We start from the raw sequence: 21,703 nt of genomic DNA, 5'->3' as shown, positions 1-21,703 counted from the left end.
AGGAAGGAAGGAAGGAAGGAAGGAAGGAAGGAAGGAAGGAAGGAAGGAAGGAAGGAAGGAAGGAAGGAAGGAAGGGAAAGAGAGAAACAAACAGTGGGCACAATTGTCACTGTATAAGGGAATATTTAATAAGAGTTATAGTGCTTAAGGGGATACATTTAGGATATTCATCTGAGATATGCATGTCCCTTATATGTCATTAGAAATAGTCAGGAGAAGGGTGCTGAGTCCTGGATGCCACTTTGGTCTGTGATTTGGTCTTCTGGAGTCTGCAAAATGACTCCCAGCAGTTTCATATCAGGAAATGCCTTTGAGTGGGAACTAATCAGAAACCTAGTATGGTAGCAACCACAATTACGGAGTGAAGGAAGGTGGAGGACAGGAGGCCGCTGACAGTAGATAACTAGGAACAGAGTACTGGTTTCTTCTCAGCCTGAGAGTCTATTTTTTTCACTTTGGCAGCTAGCTTGAATGGGGTTAATAATGTGCTTCGTGGGGAGCCAAGAACTGAGGATAAACATGGTTAAATGTGGGGTAACAGGTGGGGGGGATTGAGGGAGTTAAGGACTAAAAACTAGCTTCTGAGTGGTGAGCCAAGTGGAGAAGGAAAGTATACAACATAGACATTCTGTATATGACAAACAGATTAAACTGAATGATATTCAAATAATTGTCCATATTTTTCCCCTCTTGATTTCAGAATGGACAGGGGTAGGAAGGAAAGTTGCCTGCGACTTCCTGAAGCCAGCACCTTTTGTGCTCTTGTGCTGCCATTCTCCATGCTGACAAAAGCTCCCAGCTCCCAGAAAGGAAAAAGATCCTTCAAGAACTGAAAGCCCGGAAGTTCACCACCCCCACCCAAACCCTCCCTTAGGAGCTGGGTGGGAAAGGAGGAAAGCCTGGGGTCCCCTTTAAACTCTTAGCCAGGACCCACCTCACTGGGCCCCTGGGTGTGTGGCCCAGGGGTAGCCCTAGAGTTCCGGAGGAAGGAGGTGAAAGGGTGCTGGGGTAACCCAAGCCCCACATCCCTCCTAGACCTGGTTATAAAAAGGCCTTTGGTATGGCAGAGGCCTGCCATTCCCCTTGCTGGCTAAAGATTCCAGCTCCCAGGAAGGAAAGAAGATTTTCCTAGTGTTCTTTTAGATGGGGGTACATGATTTTGTCTTCCTCATGCAAAAAGCCTTTTCTGTTGGATTCTATGGAGCATTTGGCTATTTGGCTATTTGTGGCAAGTCTGTAGCTGCTATTTTTCTTTTCCATTTTGCCTCCTGCTAACTTTCTTCTTTTTATCTTTGGGTATATACAGTTTTATAGAATGTTTCTGGCTACAATCTCCTTTTTATTTACTAAACTTGGAATTTGATAGGTTTCTTGAATCAATACTAGGTATGCCTTTATATAGTTTTTTTCTGAAATACTTTATTCCAGAGGCGACTGAGCGGTGGCGTAAGCAGTAGGGCATTTGCCTTGCACAAGCTGACCTCAGATAAATCGCAGTTCAATCCCCCAGGCATCCCATATGGCCCCTTGAGCCAGGAGCGATTTCTGAGTGCATAGCTAGGAGTAACCTCTGAGTGTCACCGGGTGTGGCCCCCCACCCAAAAAAAAGAAAACTAAACTAAACTAAATAGCTTATTCCAGGAAAAAAGCACTTTTCTGAGAATAGAAAAAGGTTAGCTCCTTTTAGGGATCCAAAGGTAAAATATCCAGATCAATATTTTCTATCTCATCATATTTAGTGGCTCATCATTAATACTTTTGTTTTTTTGTTTTTGTTTTGAGGCCACACCCGGTGACACTCAGGGGTTACTCCTGGCTATGCGCCCAGAAATAGCTCCTGGCTTGGGGGACCACACAGAACGTCGGGGGATCAAATCTGTCCTAGGCTAGTGCGCAAGGTAAATGTCTTACCACTTGCACCTCTGCTTCGGCCCCTCATTATAACTTTTGTTTTCCTTATAACTTTTTACATGAGTGTCATGCAGGGTAGTTTTTATGGAAACTTATTAGAAAAATATGTGACAGGAGAGAGAGAAGTGTGTGTTAAAGAGAGAATATAGGTTTGCCCAGTATGAAATAGGCAAGCAAAGAGACATAGAGACAAGCAAGGTATATGTTTCTAGAAGAGCACAGCTTGAAGAGATGCCATGGTGCTGGGTCCTTGGTGTTAGGTGCTGAGTGCTGGTTGCTTCTCAGTATGAGAATTCAGTAAGTTAATTGTTATAAAGCATATGGGGCATAAGAAACTTAATGTTTATGGCTCTCACATAGAAAATACTTTGGGTTTTTTTTTTCTGCTCTCCTAGCATTAGGAAATTACATTTTTATAGTCTGACTTTTTGTTTTAGTTTGTTTTTTGGAGGGCCACATCCAGTGGCAGTCAGGAGTTACTCCTGACACTGCACTCAGAAATCACTCCTGGCAGGCACAGGGGACCATATGGGGAAATCCCAGAGATTGAACCCAGCTGTGTGACTGCATGAGGGCAAATGCTCTTCCCACCGTGCTATCATTCTGGCCCCCTGACTTTTTTTTTCTTTTTTTTTTATTTTAATTATGACAACAAAGATGCAAAGAAAGAGGACAGGGTAAAGTTACAGTGGAAGCCCAATCACCCATAAGCAGGATTCTCGGTAGTCCCATCGATGATATCCCAGCCTTGATCTTTCAACCAAAGAAAATTAAGAAAAACAAAACTGAACCCATGTACAATACAATTAATTTGTCCCTCAAATCCCCAGTTGTATTACATACTATTTCTTAGCAGCACACAGTAATTTTTTTAATGGGGATTTCTTCCCCGTGGTGCTCTGAGGCTGGTAGAGGAAATCCCTGCAATTTACAGTGGTAGGTGCAGGCCTGACGGTTCCATTCTGAGGGCCACTGGTACTAGATCAAGTGGGCCCCACCCCACAGGGCAATCTTGGTGCCAGGAGCTGGACTCAGGTCCTCCCCTGGCTGCCATGTGCTCTGCTGCTGAAGCCTGCTTCCTCATCCCTGCCATTTGCTTGTTCTATATGTTATAGAATTTCTGGAGAATCTGTGTTTATAGTAGTTTTCTAAGTTTCCCTTCCAAGTTGTCCTGGTTATTTGTATAATCTCTTTTTTTAGCATATGTCCCAATGGCTCCTGTTATTTCTTGAAAAAATTCTGTTAATAGTAATTTTAAGATCTGCATTAGATCACATCCTAGTGAGTTTAATCTAGTGCATTCTGAAGGTCTAATGAGTTGTTGTATTCTCTTGATCACTATCTTTGGTTTGGCTGGGTAGTGACTTCCTCTGAGATTTTATCTTAGTTAGAACTTTGTGAGAGCCCTTGAAGCCTTGTGGGGGTTGTGTTAATTACAGAATAAGGTATCCAGATCACACACAGCTTGTATGCTTGAAGAAAAAGCTTTATAAACATTACACTGTACTGTACATATTGTAATGTACTATATCTGTACTGTATATTGTCACACTATTGTGCTGTATTGTGTGGGCCTAAGGGAGATCCTGGACTGTATACAGTATAGTTGTACTATATTACAGTACAGGTGTAGCTGTTTATAACGTTTTTTCTTTGCATTGCAAAAAAATAATTTACTGATGAAATGTGAATACTGACCAGGAAAACAGCAGTACCAGACCTCAGAACAGTGTACATCAGCCATGAATGACATTGAGAAGCAGGGCTGCTATCACATTCTAGCACGTACTGTTGGTGAGATGGTCATAAGTGTAAGCAGTCATAACAGTGAAGAGATGGTCGTAAGTGTGAGCTGTTGTAATGGTGAAGAGATGATCGTAAGTTTGAGCGGTTGCTAAACAGGTAGGTCGTTAAGTGAGGAGTATCTGTATTAACTAGATGACCTAAGACTAGTGGTTAATGTAGTTAGTCTTTGCTTGATTTTAGAAACCTGCCCAGCCTGAGCTGGGAGTAGGATTTTTGTTATATTTACTATGTCATAAATCCACCATTTTAAATCTATGTCTGAGGATCCAGGTTTAGGTCTCCAATCATGTACTGCTTTGGTCCAAGCCTTCCACAGCCTTCTTTATTTGCTTTTTGAGTAAATCCTGTTGTTCCTGTGTAAGATGAAATTAAAGAGGCATTGCTATTAATAGTATTTCTAAAAAGGGCAATTTATAATAAGACACTCTTTTTCCTTCATGTACCACTCCTCTGTTACCAGCCTCATCATACACTCTTGTATAAAGTGAGGGATCCCATAGCCTAGTCCTATCTATAGGTGGTTCCCATCATTTGCCCTGTATTAGATATAACCATCGTGCCTTGATTTTTCTTAGGAACAGAAGAAATCCTGTTTCCTTTACCTGTTCTATTTCTACCTTATTATAGGGACACTCATATAAATCTGTCACAGTCCTTCAGGTTTCTCCTCCTGCTGTCAGGTTTTGTTCTGCAGGCTTTTCCCTAGATTCTTCTATGAGAGACTCATTTACTTGTAACTGATCCAAAGTTGTGGCTAAATGATTCTTACTGTTAGTAATATTAATGATAGCTTTTAAGCAAAATTTCTTGATTTTCTGCTAAAGGCTTCTTTTCTAAAAAATCGTTCTCGGAAGTTTTTGTGTAATTAATAAAGTCATTAATGTGCTTTTAAATAATTATGTTGTGGGTTTTCTGTAGAACCCAGTGTTCCCAGGTTACTGTAGCATGGAGTAAGAAAAACAATCATCATTGGTCCCAGAAGCGTTACATAACGTGGGGAATATTTTCTTGCTCTGGGACGACCTACGACTGCACTAAGAGACTAACTTCCTTGAAGCTTTTGCCTCAAGTCCCAGTACATGGCTTTCACCATGTAACAAACTCCACTGGACCTGCTGTGGCACTTACTACCTTGTTGCTGCCTACCTATCTTTTATCATCCTACCTTTAGAGATATACTAATTTTCTTTTCTTTTATTTTTCTTTTTTTTGTTGTTTTTTGTTGTTTTTTGTTTTTTCAGGCCACACCTGAAAAGGTTGGTGCTCAGGGGTTACTCCTGGCTAAGCGCTCAGAAATTGCCCCTGGCTTGGGGGGACCATATGGGACGCCGGGGGATTGAACCATGGTCGTGATCTTTCCTTGGCTAGCGCTTGCAAGGCAGACACCTTACCTTTAGTGCCACCTCGCCGGCCCCTTTTTTTTTTTTTTTTTTTTTTTTTTTTTTGTTTTTGGTTTTTGGGTCACACCCGGCAGCACTCAGGGCTTATTCCTGGCTCCACACTCAGAAATCGCTCCTGGCAAGCTCGGGGGACCATATGTGCTGCCGGGATTCAAACCACCGTCCTGCATCTAAGGCAAATGCCTTACCGCTGTGCTATCTCTCCGCCCCCCCCCCCCGTTTTTTGTTTTTTGTTTGTTTGTTTGTTTGTTTGTTTGGCTTTTTGGGCCACACCCGGTTTCACACAGGTGTTACTCCTGGCTATGCCTCAGAAATTGCTCCTGGATTGGGGGACCATATGGAAAGCCAGGGGATTGAACTGCGATCTGTCCTAGGCTAGTGCTGGCAAGGCAGAGACGCCTTACTGCGTTAATTTGAGCTGTTAAATAAAAGTCATAAACCTCTTATGACTATTTAGAAGAACTTTGGTGGTTAGCATGATAATCTTATTTGCCATACACAACAACACCATAGGGACCAGAAACTTCAGGCCTGCCCTGATAGTCATCTATCACCTGGATTGCCTCTTGTCCCACTAATTTGTGGATCTGTCTGAACCATCTCCTGGTCAGGCTGCCCAATGAAGTCACTAATTTCATCAGGGAATGCACGCATACACATAAACTTTTTTTTTTGAAAAGCAATTTTTACTGAAGAATTTTGAGGCAAAGTTTCATATTATAATAGTAAAAATAGTCAAGTTGAATGTTGTAAAAATAAAATAAAATGGGGAGGGCCAGCTGCTCTGTCAATGGTGAATCAAGACAATTGCTTCCGTACTTAGGTCAAACCACTGGTTGAATAGAACTGGGGAAAGTGGGGTCTGTGCTCACTGTGTACATACTCCATGTTGTCATCTTGGTCAGGAGGCATGATGGTGATCATCTGGGCCATGAAATCATCGTCGAAATACTACGTGTTGGTTTCGGACATGGCAGAGCTTCTTCTCGACCATGTCCAGCCACATGACGCTGGCGAAGAAGAGGTGTTACATAATCGCCTTGGCATCTGCAGTGTTGCTGCCCAGTCTTTGTTTGGGGTCCTTCTTGAGCAGCCCAATCAGCAGGGACTTGGCCTTAGAGCCCAGGATCTGTGGGAAGCAGATGTCCTCCATGAAGATGATCTCGAAGAGCTTCTCATGGTCCTGGTTGTAGAAGGACAGGTGGCCGCTTAGCATCTCAGACATGACCATGTGTAAGCCCCATCAGTCCACTGCGTGGTCACTTGTACTAGTTGTCCTCCAGCACCTCAGGGGCAAGGTACTTGGGGTTGCTGCAGAAGATCTTCATGGTGGCTCCATCTTTGATACTCTCCTGCACAGCCCCAGGTCCGTGATCTTGATGTGACTGTCCTTATCCAGTATAAGGTTCTTCAGCTTGAGGTCCTGGTACACCGTGTTTTTCTCTGAGTGCAGGTAGTCCAGGGTCAACAGGATCTTGGCACCATAGAAGCCTGGCCTAGTCCTCAGGGCCCAGGAGAGGTGGACGATCTCATCCTCACTGGCGTAGTCCATGACAATGCAGAGGCGGTCATGGGTCTGGAAGGAGTACATCAGGGTGGTCAGGATGGGGTGCCAGGAATTTTGCAGGACATGATTCTCTAACACACAATATTTTCCTATCTTTCTCTCTCACCAAAATAAACAAACAAACCCAAACTTTTCAACTAGGTTAGAAGAGATTTTAAGTTCATGTTTATCCATTTAAAGTGAAAAATTACTAAAAACATAATAAAACAGTAAGAAAGAAACAAGGGAAAAAGAAGTAAGGAAGAAAAGAAAAAGAAAAGAGGTTTTGATGTACACTCTAATATATCTAAAAAAGAATTTTTTTGGCTGCACCCAGTGACTCTCAGGGTTTACTCCTGACTCTGTGATCAGAAATCGCTCCTGGCTTAGGGGACCATATGAGATGCTGGGGATCGAACCCAGGTCCATCCTGGGTCAGCTGCATGCAAGACAAATGCCCTACAGCTATGCTATCACTCCAGCCCCTAATATATCTAAAAATTTTAATTGTATGACAGAGGCAGGGGCTGCACCCAGACTTCTGTGTTTCTTCAGCTGGTATATTGGGGGCTCTGGGCAGAACAGCTAGCCATAGGCCCCCTGGGCTGACCACTTAGTCCAGGGGACTGAGATCCCCCCACACCAGACTGGTCTTTAAGGCCAGGCCTAGTAAATTGGGCCCTGGGGGGACGGTGGGAAGAGAAATTCCTCCCCTATGCATACTGGACCCCATTCAGGAGTTCTTTTCTTACTAGTATTCATTTTCAAAAGTGCACGGGCACACTTTATATAAGTCCTGTGCGACTTATATACTTTTTAACAACACCCAAAAATATTCTTAATTCTCGACTGTTTCTAGGGAAAAAAATGGAATTCCCTAAATTTGGAGGGTAATATTCAAATAGGTCTCTAAAATCAGTGTATATGTAGACATGACTTTCTATAAAATGGTCCTCTCTGACTGCCAAGCCTAATCCATAAACAATTCATCTATACAATGTATATAGCCCTTCTGATATATTTCCCCTCCCCCACATCAGAGCCCCTTCTACTCCCTCATCTCCCAATCCGAATTCATTATCTTCCCCTTAACTAACCCTCTTTACCCTCAGTTCTTTAATTTGTTAGGCACCAAGAACGATCTCCTGCCCCAACAGATTCTGCCCTTTTGCACACCCCTACAAAGCTCATTATTACTCCTTAACTCTCTCACCCCCAACCATCAGCACCCCCACATTTATCCTTTTTAACTTTGATACTACACAGTCCTAATCACAGACCAAAGTCGTGCACTGGATTTAACAACCCCCAACTATTTCAAAAGACATAAAATGGACACATGTCTTTTGAATATATTATGTATTATGTGTATTTTCTCTAACAGCTATAACTCTTTCTAAATATTCTTTTTTTTTTGGGGGGCCACACCCGGTGATGCTCAGGGGTTACTCCTGGCTATGCGCTCAGAAGTCGCTCCTGGCTTGGGGAACCATATGGGACGCCGGGGGATCGAACCGCGGTCCGTCCTAGGCTAGCGCAGGCAAGGCAGGCACCTTACCTCTAGCGCCACCACCCGGCCCCCTAAATATTCTTTTACCGTGACAATTCTACCCACTTTTTATCTTGTCTTCTCTTTGTGAGATGTTCAATAAGAAATTTCGGTGGAAGAGTCCCTCAGTTTAATACTTATGATTGAACCATGTCATGGGGATTGTTAGACTTGTTCTTATGGCCCCCATATGCGCCAATAACACCATGTGGCATTGTTCCTTGTTTACATAGGCACATTAAAATGGAAAAATACTATATATACAAATAAGTTCTTATCTAATAGAGATTGAAACATACAAATCTTGTAGTGCAAAGGGACCTTACACCCTGAACATTGATATAATGACCTGGCACAGGCCTCAGAAGAATGGGCATCCTCCATTCACCCATGAACCAGGGAAGCTATCTACAAAACATCCAAGGTTTTTTATAACAACACCTGAAAGTAGTCCTCTACTAGGGAAGACCCTACCACTGCTCTGACATCGACCTGCTCAAAAGAGACTTCCCTCAACACTAAGAAGACTTGACAACAACAATGACCTGCTTACAGGACAGGGTTCTCTGCATTGCCCTTTAATTGTGAGGTGAAATGAGAGGACGCTCTGCACCATCCTGACTGCAATGTAGGATATGCAGATTCCAGGATCTTTAATACAGAAACATGATACCAACAACAGAGACTGTGTGAAAAATAAAAGTGTATTGGCACTACAGACAATGACCTGGATTGGACAAACTAATGTGCCTAAAGCCTAGAGTTGGTCTTATGCCAGGAAACTTCAGGGGTAGGGTCTCCTTGTATTCAGGCCAAGGCCTTTTCTTTCCATGTCCCTCATATTTTGGTGGGCCTATGCAAACAATAATTGCCACTCTAATACTGTTTTTACTGTGCTCCTTTGGCTCTAATCCTTAAAAAAAAATAACCCACTTAAACTTTTGAGGTTAACTTAAACTAATATGCATGTGCATGTGTTAAGTCCAGGAGAATGATGCGTCGTCGTTCAAAGACACCAAGACCACAGTCTCATGCAAAAGCAGGGGGTTTATTTTCTTACAAGCATATGCAGAAACTGTGCTAGAATCCAGCATAAGCCAGAAACTGCCAGCCCCGAGCCATGAGCTTACAAGCTGTATATAGTATTTCAAACAATAGAAAGCTATAGTAGATTGATTTGCTTTAGGAAGTACATGACATGTGGCATTTGCTCAATCACATTTTTGCAAGGTGCAGATGCAAGCTTACAGGGTTAACATGACCAAGTTAAAACCATGTAGGAACAGAAAGAAAGTTAAACTGTAACTGGGTCTACAAGTTCCCAGAATTGTGAAGGGGAATAGGTGATCAGGGCAGTCAGAAAAACTCAGGGGAAACTTTTCCTTTACACATGGAAATGTAAAAAAAGTACTTTGCCTTCAATGTTTAAGGAGTTACATAAGTTTTATGTCTTTAGATTGCTTTGTGTGCTGCTAAGAAATATTATGTACTACAATCTCGGGACTTAAGAGACAAAGTAATTGTACATGGGTTCTGTTTAATTTTTCTTAATGTTCTTTGGCTGAAAGTTCAAAGTTAAATGGAACTACTGAGAATTCTATTTATGGATGATTGTCCTTCCACTGTAACTTTACCTTGTCCTCTTTCTTTGCATCTTTGTTCTCATAATTAAAAATAAAAAATTAATTAAAGAAAAAGAGAAAAAAAATTTAACCGTATGAAATGCTCAATTTTTTTTCCTTCTAAATATGCCATCCCCAAAGATGACCACTCGGGAGCACTAAGGCAGAGGCCCGCTGGAACCATGGTCCACAGGAGGGATCTTGTGAGTCACTAAGGAATAAAGCAGCCTTTGATAAATTTCTACCACTATCAACACAACAATGTGAATGATTCTTATGAGTCGCTAATCAATGAGATGATCTTTGGTAAGTCTTTTTGTTTTGTTTTTGTTTTATGTTTGTTTGTTTTGGGACCATACCAGGTGCTGCTCTGGGGCTACTTCCTGGCTCTGCTCAGGAATCACTCCTAGCTGGCTTAAGGGATCATATGAGATACTGGAGATTGAACCCAGTTAAGGCAGTTATCTGCAGTGCTATAGCTCTGACCCTGGGCTTTTGCTAAGTCATTACCAATATCAGCACAGCAATCTGAATGCTGTGAATGCAGTGAATAGTAATAGTAGTAAATAGTGTGCTCACTTCGACAGCACATATACTAAAACTGGAAGGATACAGAGAAGATTAGCATGATCCCTGCACAAGAATGAAATTCTTCACAAATTCGTGAAGCATTCCATATTTAAAAAAATAAAAGTAGTGAATAGTAACGAAGTGAACAGTACACTTTGAATGATTAAAATGCAAATATATGTTTTAAATTATGTCACAAAATGCAAAATTCGTAACTTTCTTTTCCCTCTTTTCTTGGTGTTAGTGGAGCCTAAGGCTCCAAAATGAGGGTCTCGTGAGACACAGGCCTGGAAGCAAATGTTGACACAGGAAATAATCCACACAGTGAAGAGGTACAAGAAGGAGTTCAGGAGCCAAAGCAGTGGTGCAAGTGGTAAGGCATTGACTTGCCCGCGCTAGCCTAGGAAGGACTGTGGTTCAATCCCCCCACGTCCCATATGGTCCCCCAAGTCAGGAGTGATTTCTGAGCACATAGCCAAGAGTAATCCCTAAGTGTCACTAGGTGTACCCCCCCAAAAAAGAGAGAGATATATATAAGGGGTTCAGGAAATCCAGTGCTCAATCAAGGAATTCAACCACCTAAACTTTCTGCTCCTAAAATGGAATGCAGCTCAGTAGAAGAAGATGGAAGAAATAGCCCCTGCCTTCCTCAGACCCCTGTTTTCATTGACAAGAATCAGGTCCCATCCACCCTAGGGTGAAAGAGGAATACCAAGGGAATAATCCAATATACTATCACCAGATCACACCCTAGGGTGGAGTACAAATATTGATTAGGATATAGAATATAGGTTGGGATCAGTAACCCAACATTTCCCCCTAATTGACTTTATAGGAAAACTAAATAGGGGGCCTGAGTAATAGCACAGAGGTAGGGTGTTTGCATTGCACACAACTGATCCAGGACAAACACAGGGACACAAGTTTGATCCCCAGCATCCCATACAGTCCCCCGAGCCAGGAGCAATTTCTGAGTGCATAGCCATGAGTAACCCCTAAGTGTCATAGGGTGTGGCCCAAAAAGAAAAAAAGAACACAACACCAATAAAATAAACCCCACAAAATAATCCACATCCCATGATTCTAAGATTATGGCATATGCTTCTAAAGATAAAGGTTGGCAATATCTTGCTTAGGCACAGCAAAAGTTGGGAAAACATAATTAAAAAAAAAACTTTATGGTCTAGAAACAGGGTATCCCTATCTACAAAGCATCCTGCTTTAGTGCCACCTGCTGGCTCCAGGCACAGTAATTTGTCTAACCCCATAGTGTTTCTTCAAGGTCCCAGGAAAGGTTTTCCTCAAACACAGTTTGAGTCATAAGGTGACCTTGAGCCTCTCATCCTCGTAGGAGTGTCCTGTTAGAAGGAATATGTCCCAACCCTCTTCAGTGTTGGGAAAGACTATGATTTCTACAACTCTAATAGCTATACAGAGGAGAGATCAAACTGTGGCTAGTTGGTGCATATCCAGGGTCTGTACTGGTAGATGTTCGATTCCTAGAGTAGGTCCAGAAAACTGTGCTGGTCCCAAGGTTCAGTGGTAAATGACTGATGTCCAAGTCAAATTACCAAGGAAAATGTGCAGAATAGAATACCCCCTGTAGTAGGAAATTATTGAGTCTTTATCCCTAATGGATAATAACTCCTCTTAGCTTCTAATATTTTCCAATTTTAATGTGCCTATGCAAAAGAAACAGTGCCAGAGGATACTATTGTGGCCTACGGGGAAGATAATAAACCAACAGATCCTATCCTGGTTCTATTAATTAAAAGCACAAAAAGACTTCCTGGGTACTATTTCTACTCTTTTCTAAGAATTTCTACTAGCATAAATGAATAAAAAGAGGGAAAGCACAATATACCTGAGCACATATAAATGTTAAAGAGATACACTTAATAAGTGTACAAAGAGATTATACATATCCCCTGAGTCTTTTGAGATAGTCTGAGGAGAGTAGATAAATTCTGGATCCCAAATGCAATCTGCAACACAGTCTTGTGGAGTCTGGAAAAATGGCTCACAGCATCACAGATTAGGAAATGTCCTAGATCTAAGATCTAGTTGCGAGCAATAGTCTAGGGTGAACTAAAGTAGTAGAAATCGACTACTGAGAAGATATCAACAGCAGCAATGTGCCTGCCTTCTTCTTTGAGGATGATTTACAGTTCAAGGACTTGAGTGATTCTGACAGCAGCACCAGCCAGAGTGATGACATAGAGCAGGAGACTTCCATGTAGAATGAACCACGAAGAGGGTCATGAGCAATTCACATGCCAATGGTGCTGCCTGAGTCCTGCTTTCCATGCAGTGGATGGTCTGCAGCAAGTTCAGCAGGGTTGACTTACATAGATCCTACAAACTTATATCGGAGCAGTACGATAAGCACCAGCATGACCCTGTGGCAGCGGTGGCATCATTTTCTTTTTTTTTTTTTTTATAATTTTTTATTATGAATTATGAGAACAAAAGATGCAAAGAAAGAGGATAAGGTAAAGTTACAGTGGAAGGACAATCACCCATAACATAATTATCAGAAGAAGTCCCCTTGCTGATATCTTAACTTTGAATTTTCACCAAAGAAAGTTAAGATAAATAAAACAGAATCCATGTGCAATTACTTTTTCCCTCAAGTCCCCAGATTGTAGCACATTATAATATTTCTTAACAGCACACAAGGCAATCTAAAGCCATCAAACTTACGTAACTCCTTAAACATTAGAGGCATAGTATTTTTTACATTTCCATGTACATGCATATTAGCTTAAGTTAACCTCAAATTTTAAGTGGGTGTGTTTTAAGGATTAGAGTCAAAGGAGCACAGTAAAAACGGTGTTAGAGTGGCAATTGTTGTTTGCATAGGCCCACCAAAATATGAGAGGCATGGAAAGGAATAGCCTTGGCCTAAATACAAAGAGATCCTACCCCTGAAGTTTCCTGGCATAAGACCAGCTCTAGGCCTCAGGAAAGTTATCGTTCGCTCCAAGACATTGTCCGTAGCGCCAACACACTTATCACACAGTCTCTGTTGTTGGTCTCATGTTTCTGTATTAAAGATTCTGGAATCTGCATGTCCTACATTGAAGTCATGATGTGGAGTGCCTTTTCGTTTCACCTCACCATGAAAGGGGAATGCAGGAAGCCCTGTCCTGTAAGCAGGTTGTTGTTGTTAAGTCTTCTCAGTGTTAAGGGAAGTCTCTTTTGAGCAGGACGATGTCTGAGCAGTGGTAGGGTCTTCCGTGGTAGAGGATTGCTTCCAGGTGATGTTATAGACAAACCTCACCATAAAGGGGCAATACAGCAAGCCCTGTCCAGTAAACAGGTCATTGTTCTTGTTGTCTTCTCAGTGTTAAGGGATGTCTCTTTTGAGTAGATCGATGTCAGAGCAGCTGTAGGGTCGTCCCTGGTACAGGAATGCCTCCAGGTGATGTTATATACAACCTTGGATGTTTTGTAAATGTCTTCTGTAGATCAAGGGGTAAATGGAGAATGCCCATTCTTCTGAGGCCTGTGCCAGGTCTTTATGTCAATGTTCAGGGTGTAAGGTTTCATTGCACTACAAGATTTGTGAGTTCCCATTTCTATTAGATAAGAACTTATTGGTATGTATAGTATTTTCCTATGTTAGTGTGCCTACGCAAACAAGATATAAAGCCACGTGGTGCTATCAGATATATGGGGGCATAAGAACATTTCCAACAAGACCCATGACTTGGTTCAAACATAAGTATTAAACTGAGGGATTCTTTCACACCAAATTCCATATTGAGCAGTTCATAAAGAGAAGATAAAAAACATGGGGGGGAGGATCATCACTGTATAAGAAAGTATTTAGCAAAAGTTATAGCCGTCAAAGAAAACACCCATAAAATGTTGAAAAGATATGTGTCCTTTTTATGCCTTTTAAAATAGTTGAGTGGGTGTTAACTCTAGGGCACCACTTTGGTCTGTGAATTAGGACTCAACAGTACTTAAGTTAGAAAGGGTAAAAAAGGAGTAATGATGATAGGAGTTAAAGAAGTTAAAGAGAAATATGAACTTATGAAGGGGTATGCAAAAGGGCAGAGTACAAAATGGACATTCTGTATACATAAAAACATAATTCAATGATAGTGAGTACTATTAATGTTTCTTGTGAGAGTACTATTAATGTTTCTTGTGCGCGCGGGGGCAATAGCCCCCGCGCGATTTTGAAAATGTAGACTGGACAGAGATTACCAGTGCCAGCCAAGCCTCCTCCTGCTAGACTCCCGGCTCCCAGGAAGGAGAGATCCTTCAAGAAGCTGGGAGAACAGAAGTTCAGAGCCCCACCCAGACCCTCCCTAAGGAGCCGCATGGATAGTGGGGGAAGGCCTAGGGTACCTTCAAACTCCACCAAGGGACCCAACTCACCGGCTTGCCCAGGGGTGTGGCCCGGGGAAGCCCTGGAGATCTGGAGCAAGGCGGCAGAGGGGTGCTGGGGTTACCCAAATCCCGCACCCCCCCCTAGGCCTGGCCAAGCAGGCCTCCGGCATGGCGTGGGCCTGCCAAGCCTCCTCCTGCTAGACTCCCGGCTCCCAGGAAGGAGAGATCCTTCAAGAAGCTGGGAGAACAGAAGTTCAGAGCCCCACCCAGACCCTCCCTAAGGAGCCGCATGGATAGTGGGGGAAGGCCTAGGGTACCTTCAAACTCCACCAAGGGACCCAACTCACCGGCTTGCCCAGGGGTGTGGCCCGGGGAAGCCCTGGAGATCTGGAGCAAGGCGGCAGAGGGGTGCTGGGGTTACCCAAATCCCGCACCCCCCCCTAGGCCTGGCCAAGCAGGCCTCCGGCATGGCGTGGGCCTGCCAAGCCTCCTCCTGCTAGACTCCCGGCTCCCAGGAAGCCATTTTCTTCCAGAAAAAAAGAAATGGCCATTACAAGAGGGAAGGGCTAAATTCAATATGTAAAGATGTTATGTATAATATGGACAAACATTAAACACAGAGGTGGCCACCACACACACACTCACTCATAGACGAACAAAAGGTTTGATCCATAGAAAAATTGACCCAATAGAATGGACAAAGAGCTTCAAAATATAAAACCAGCATGTAAGGTGAAAAAGATTTCTACTTCCTTGGAGTAATCAACATCAAAAGAGGGGAACTTTGCTGAAAAAAGGGCTTAATGGTTTAAAACATGCAAAGAACATTTTTAAAACAATCATAATATTTAAAACTAGAATACTAAGTTGTTGCAAGTCAGCCCCTGTAGAGGCTGACTGATGGAGGGATGGAAGATGAGGCCTTTCTCCTCCAGCTCAGACCACGCATCTGTTACCCTGTTCACTCGTGGTTCTGAGGTGAATGCGGTGGGAAGAAAGCCAACAGGCAGTCAGGCTTTCAAAGAAAACAGCTCTTTATTCCGTGAAGAGGCCGAAGCCAAAAGGCCTAAGAATAGGCCACAGGAAAAAGCCTCTCGTCTTCCACAGACCCTTGCTTTTATGCCCCAGAATCAGGTACCAACCAATGGTGGGAGCAGAATCAGGTACCACCCTAGGGTGGGAGCAAAATGACAGGTCACACCCTAGGGTAGGGCACAATCACAGATCAGGGTAGGGTCATAACATAATAATCCCATTAAAATGTTTACATACGCAACAATTCCTCCGTTTGTTTTTAGTAAACAAACAATATTGTCTACAATTATTAAAGGAAAAACTAGTCAAATAAAAGAGCGGCTGTTTTCATAAGTGCATCACAGGAAAATGTAAAAAAAAAAAAACTTCTAACTTAAACACAGGGTGTCTAAAACCAGAAACATGTATCAAGGAATCAACTGTAAGCTCCTGAGAAGATAAATCTACGACATACATAGATCCTTCAAAAAGACGCCAGAAAGGTTGTGTAGCAGGCAAGAAGAAGCACCTTTTCTTTATTTGTTGTTGTTGTTGTTGGATTTTGGTATTTAGTTTTTGGGTCACACCTGGCAGCGCTCAGGAGTTACTCCTGGCTCCACACTCAGAAATTGCTTCTGGCAGGCTCGAGGGACCATATGGGATGCCGGGAGTCAAACCGCCGTCCTTTTGCATCTAAGGCAAACGCCTTAACTGCTCTTATCTCTCCGGCCCCTTTTCCATTCAAGTCCAGGTAGACCAGAAAGCCCATCTTAGAGGGCAATGGATTAGGCCTTTATTTTGGAGCAAGAGGAGAGACACTGCAATGATGATTAATAGGTATCTGAACTTAATCCAAGTTCTTAATCCAGGCTGAAGTCCATATGATGTCCAAAATTGATGTACCAATATGGTCGATTATTTATAGATGGGTGCTTAAGTCACAAACCAAAACAAAATGTTTAAGGCAGAGACCCTCCCTGTGTAAATAAACAACTTGAGGGCCCATCAAAATGGGTGGAACCTCCTATAAACCTAATATTTTGCCTATGATGTGCCACGCAAAAAACCTGAGAACAGACAAAAATACCATTTAGGAAATTATAGACAACAATATCTAACCCACTAACCTAAAGTCAAGAAAGCAAAACCCTAATGTAATACAACATCAATTCCTAAGATTAAAAACTAAAATAGAAAATCATTAATTACAATAGTCAAAAGAAGGGTAGTACCAAATATAAATTCAAAGGATTACAATTATAAGAAAAATACAAAAGGTGAAATTTCTACAGAGTCCAATACCAATCTGTAAAGATGAGCGGTCTGGAACTCCGAAAAGACCGGCAAAAGACACTTGATGGGTATGGAAGAGCGGGTTGAAGCCTGATACGGAAGATAACATCAAGCTGAATGAAGAAGGAAAGCCAGTACAGTCTTCCATGTGTTGCAGCATCCCCAAGCGTTACATCATTACCATCATGAGTTGGCTGGGCTTCTGCATTTCCTTTGGGTGTTGGGGCATCCCCAAGCGTTACATCATTAACATCATGAGTTGGTTGGGCTTCTGCATTTCCTTTGGGATCAGTGCAATCTTGGGGTAGCCATTGTAGAAATGGTCAGCAATAGCAAAGTGTATGTGGATAGAAAACCAGAAATTCAGATAGCACAGTTTAACTGGGATCCAGAGACTGTGGGTCTTATCCATGGATCTTTTCTCTGGGGTTACATTGTGACACAAATTCCAGGGGGCTTCATTTCCAACAAGTTTGCATCAAACATGGTACAAAATTCCAACAGTCACGGATTTCTTCCTCAGGCTGAGATCAGGAGGCTTGTAGTTGTGGGTGAAGGAGATGAGCTGCACATGTGAAGGGAATCCTGAAAATTAAATGTTAAGGACTAAGAAGAGAGAAGGAAGGATAAGGAAGACTAACTTGGGGAAGATAAAGTTAGGAAAAAGGGAAATATATACAAAATATGCAAAACAGACAGACACTGAACAAGACATACACATACAGACTTCACAAAAAATATGGCCGTAACACTCACTCACACCAAAAAAATATTTGTTGGAAAGGATCCAAAATAGAGCAAAAGAAAAAAGAATTCAGCTGAATTTTAAAAGTGCTTTAAAATGTAATAGCTGGCAACTGTTTAGATGAATCATTTCAAATTAAAAAAAATTGTTTTAATGGCAGAGTAGATCAGATCTGAAAGAGAATTTCATGCATAATGCAAACATGGAAAACTCTACTATAAGTGTATAACAGTATATATACAAAGTTATTGTATAACAGTAACTCTATGATAGTCAATCATAGGCGAGAAGCACTGTGAAGAAAGTCCACCTAAAAAGTATCATTATGTCAACTCTTAAAACCTAAATTGACGGAAATAAGCAATGATGTTAAAATAAAAAGAGTGAAAGTTGTTAAATGAGTATACCTAGAAAGAAAAGCAACATTAATATGATGAGAAATTTTCTTTCAGGTGAACCTTGACTAAATTAAATTGTAAGATTTCATAATAAACTAAGACCTAGAGCAATAATGAAATTAAGACATAAATCCACCATACAAGAAAACACATTGGGGGTCCATGATTTTCAATCCTATTCATTGATCATGCCTGTGGTAAGAATCATAGAACATTAATAGCAACCGATAAGAAAGTGAAATGATTATCTGGTGTTCATTGTAGATCTTTAAGAAGTATAAAACAGGATGTATGCTGCTGTGGATTTCACCAATGTATTAGGGACTTTTTTGATCTTGTCATCAAAATTGATCCAGTGTTGTTTGGCAGCAATTTCACAGTAATAAGTACAATGTCCATAGTGAACTTTACCATATTGGTTTGACATTGATGAAAAGTTGTATTTCTTAATCTTTCTTTTATTCTCTGAAGTGAATTCTACTAAATTGAGGCCTTCTATAGGAAAATCCACATACATGTGCAATTTTTTTATTTGTTTGCCATCAAAAGCAAAACGTTTCAAGTGTATTTTAGGTACTGGTGGCATTTTCCATAAATATGTTTTCTTTGAAAAATCTCTTCTAGTTTTGCAGTTGTTGCACTGAACTTTGTTGTCATCCCTTAACTCTTCTTATTTAAAAAATTCAGAGAGACATTCCTGTAATGTACATTTATCTGTAGATGTGACAGCCAGAGACAAATGAACAAATGTCTCATAAACCTCAGACTTTTCGTGGCATGTGAGACATTGTAGTATAGATTTGAATTGTCCTTGAAAGAGATCATAAATTATAGATTTGTGAGCCTTTTGGTGTTCTGGACTAAATTGTTCATAATTTTTATTTTCCATAAGATGTGTAGTTTTATCTGTCATTACATTTACAGTAAGCAAATCCTGATGTAGTCCCTCTATTAGAAACATCAGTAGTTCATGTGGATCCAGCTGATTGTGTCCAGCAAACTGGTCATTAAGTAAACCAATTGTTACTTTGAAGCTTTCAGGGTTAGTATATTTATGAAATCCATTTCCCATGGTTTTGATGAGCCGGCCAAATTCTTCAGCTAATTTACCTTTATGCCCCATTGGATTTTTCTTGTTAATATCCTTTTTATAATGATCTTGAGAAAAATACTGAGTCAAGTCTGAAATATTATACAAGCATTGCAATATTGAGTTTATGTAGCAAGAGTTTCCTATATTTTGGAGCTGAGCTAAGACAGGTTCCTGTCTTTCCTTTTGCATCTCGGAATGTAAGGGTTTATCACTACTGTCAGTCTCACTCAATGTATGGTGTGTGACAGCTAAATCCTTGTTCCCTGCCCTAGAGACCTCAGCAATATTACTGTTGTTAGTGTCTTGAGTATTCTGTTTTTGCTCTGAAGGGGAGTTTATAGTCTGAACCTGATCATTTGTGCTAGCCTGATTTCTATCAAGGCATAATGGAACCTAAAATTTCTTGGGAGGGTTGTCATTTGTAGAAACATAGGCACAACCCCTTTCTCTCAGGAGAAGATATCCAGCTATCCATTTTTCATTCTCCTTGATACAAATAGGTTTATGGGTTGTTTCTTGTCTCTGAATATCTTCTTTAAAATGTCTTTCCACTGCAATGTAACTTTCCCCTTGGGGTAAGTTTAAGTAATTTAGTGTGATAAGAGTCAAAGATAGCAAATCCTTTGGTGGTAAACCTCTTTTTCTATTTTTTTGTAATTGAGTTTTTAAGGTTCTGTGAGTCCTTTCTACAATGGCCTATCCCCTACAATTGTAAGGAATTCCTTTCAGATGTCTTATCTGCCATTCTTTACAACAAAAAAAGTTTTAATTTTTGCTAACATAGGCTGGCCTATTATCAGTTTTTATAGAATATGGAATACCCATCACAGAAAAACATTGTAAAAGAAAACTACAAACAGCCTTAGATTTTTGAGAAGACATAGGAATTGCCCACATAAACCGAGAATAAGTGTCCACCACAACATGAAGATAAGATTTTCTTGGAAATAAATCTGTTTGAGTTATATTCATTTGCCAAAGTTCGTTAGACTGTAAGCCTCTTTGGTTTGCTCCTGCTATGTGAGTCTTTTTTGTTAACGCTGCACATATGTTGCAGTTTTCTACAATTTCTCTAGCTTGCCTCCATGAAATTTGGTAATTCACATGTAATCAGCGAGCATTTGTGTGTAGGGCTGAATGTTCCTTTACAGGATATTTAAATATAGGCATTGCTAGCAAGTCAGCAGTTTTATTTTCTTGAGCCATCGGTCCTGGAAGACCTGAGTGGGCTCTAATATGTGTGATAAAGATGGGCTCAGTTTGTTTTTGAAGAAGCTGCTGTAATCGTTTAAGTAAGTTCTGTATGATCGGGTTATGAGCATTAAGGGAAGCAGTGGCTATTACATGACATAAATTTACCACATACAAAGAATCAGAAACTATATTCATGGCTTCAGATACATTTTCTAATAGGTAAATTAACGTTGCTAATTCAACTTTCTGTGCAGATTTATATTTGGTATCTTTGATCATATTAAGGTTGTCTCCGGTTATTCCTCCTTTTCCATATTGGGATCCATCGATGTAAAAAACCTTGGCATTGGGAATAGGGAAATCCCAAACAATTGAAGAAATAACAAACTGAGTTGTTTTTTTTTTAAAGTCCCAAGTTTTTCCTGCTGGATAATGGGAGGATATTTCTCCTGTGAAATCCGACAGGGCCTTTTATAGAGATTTATTAAAAGGTAATGTTGACTCAATTTTCTTTTTTGGTATTGGCAAAACTATTATATCTGGGTCAAAACCTAGTAAAGATATAGATGTGAGTCTTGCCTTGAAAATAATCTCTGAAATCAGTTCCAAGTAGGGGACAACTGAACGAGGCTGTTTGTTATGTAAATACACCCATTCCAAAGATCCTGCCTGTTGCATCACGGCCCCGTGGGGGTTTCTATAGTAGGGAAGATTGACAGAAATACCTTGTCTCCTGGGATGAATCTTAAGAGAAACGATTTTTGTAATCTGCTCAAGAAGATGTCCAATTCATTTTTGGCAGCTGTTGTTAAGTTCTCGGGATATCTAAAGCAGGGTCACCCTCCAACTTTTTAAATAGATTAGACAACTCTGCATTTGGGATTCCTAGTGCATGGCGGAGCCAATTTACATCACCTAAAAGTCTCTGAAAATCATTAAGCGTTCTGAGGTTTTCTTTTTTGATAGAAATTTTTTGTGGATGTATTGACGTCCAGTCCAAAATAAAACCCAAATATTGATATGGTGGCATCATCTGTATTTTTTCTAAAGCTGTTTTCAGTCCTGATGTTTGTAAACAGTCAATAACATAAGAGTATAAGTCCTGTAAATCTGTTTCATTGTTCATTGTGAGGAAGATATCATCAGTATAATGAAATATCATGGCTTGAGAAAATTTTTCACGAGCAGGGCTCAAAACCTTATCTAAAATAAACTGGC

At 41.0% G+C, this 21,703-nt stretch overlaps 1 protein-coding gene, 1 non-coding gene and 1 pseudogene across 3 annotated transcripts in view; 2 read left to right on the top strand and 1 right to left on the bottom strand.

Moving 5' to 3' along the window:
* The window catches only part of MEPCE (methylphosphate capping enzyme), a 372,004-nt gene that overhangs the window by 175,440 nt on the left and 174,861 nt on the right, over nucleotides 1-21,703 (top strand). The window lies entirely within an intron of this gene.
* On the bottom strand, nucleotides 5,937-17,203 carry LOC126029960 (RAC-alpha serine/threonine-protein kinase-like; annotated as a pseudogene).
* On the top strand, nucleotides 10,406-10,517 carry LOC126031796 (U6 spliceosomal RNA). Its single transcript, XR_007503623.1, has one exon. It is a non-coding gene; the product is annotated as a U6 spliceosomal RNA (small nuclear RNA).

Source organism: Suncus etruscus, chromosome 15 (genome assembly GCF_024139225.1).
Source record: "Suncus etruscus isolate mSunEtr1 chromosome 15, mSunEtr1.pri.cur, whole genome shotgun sequence".
Taxonomy (NCBI): Eukaryota; Metazoa; Chordata; class Mammalia; order Eulipotyphla; family Soricidae; genus Suncus; species Suncus etruscus.
Note: the sequence above shows the minus strand (reverse complement) of the source record. Positions and strands in the feature narration are given on the sequence as shown.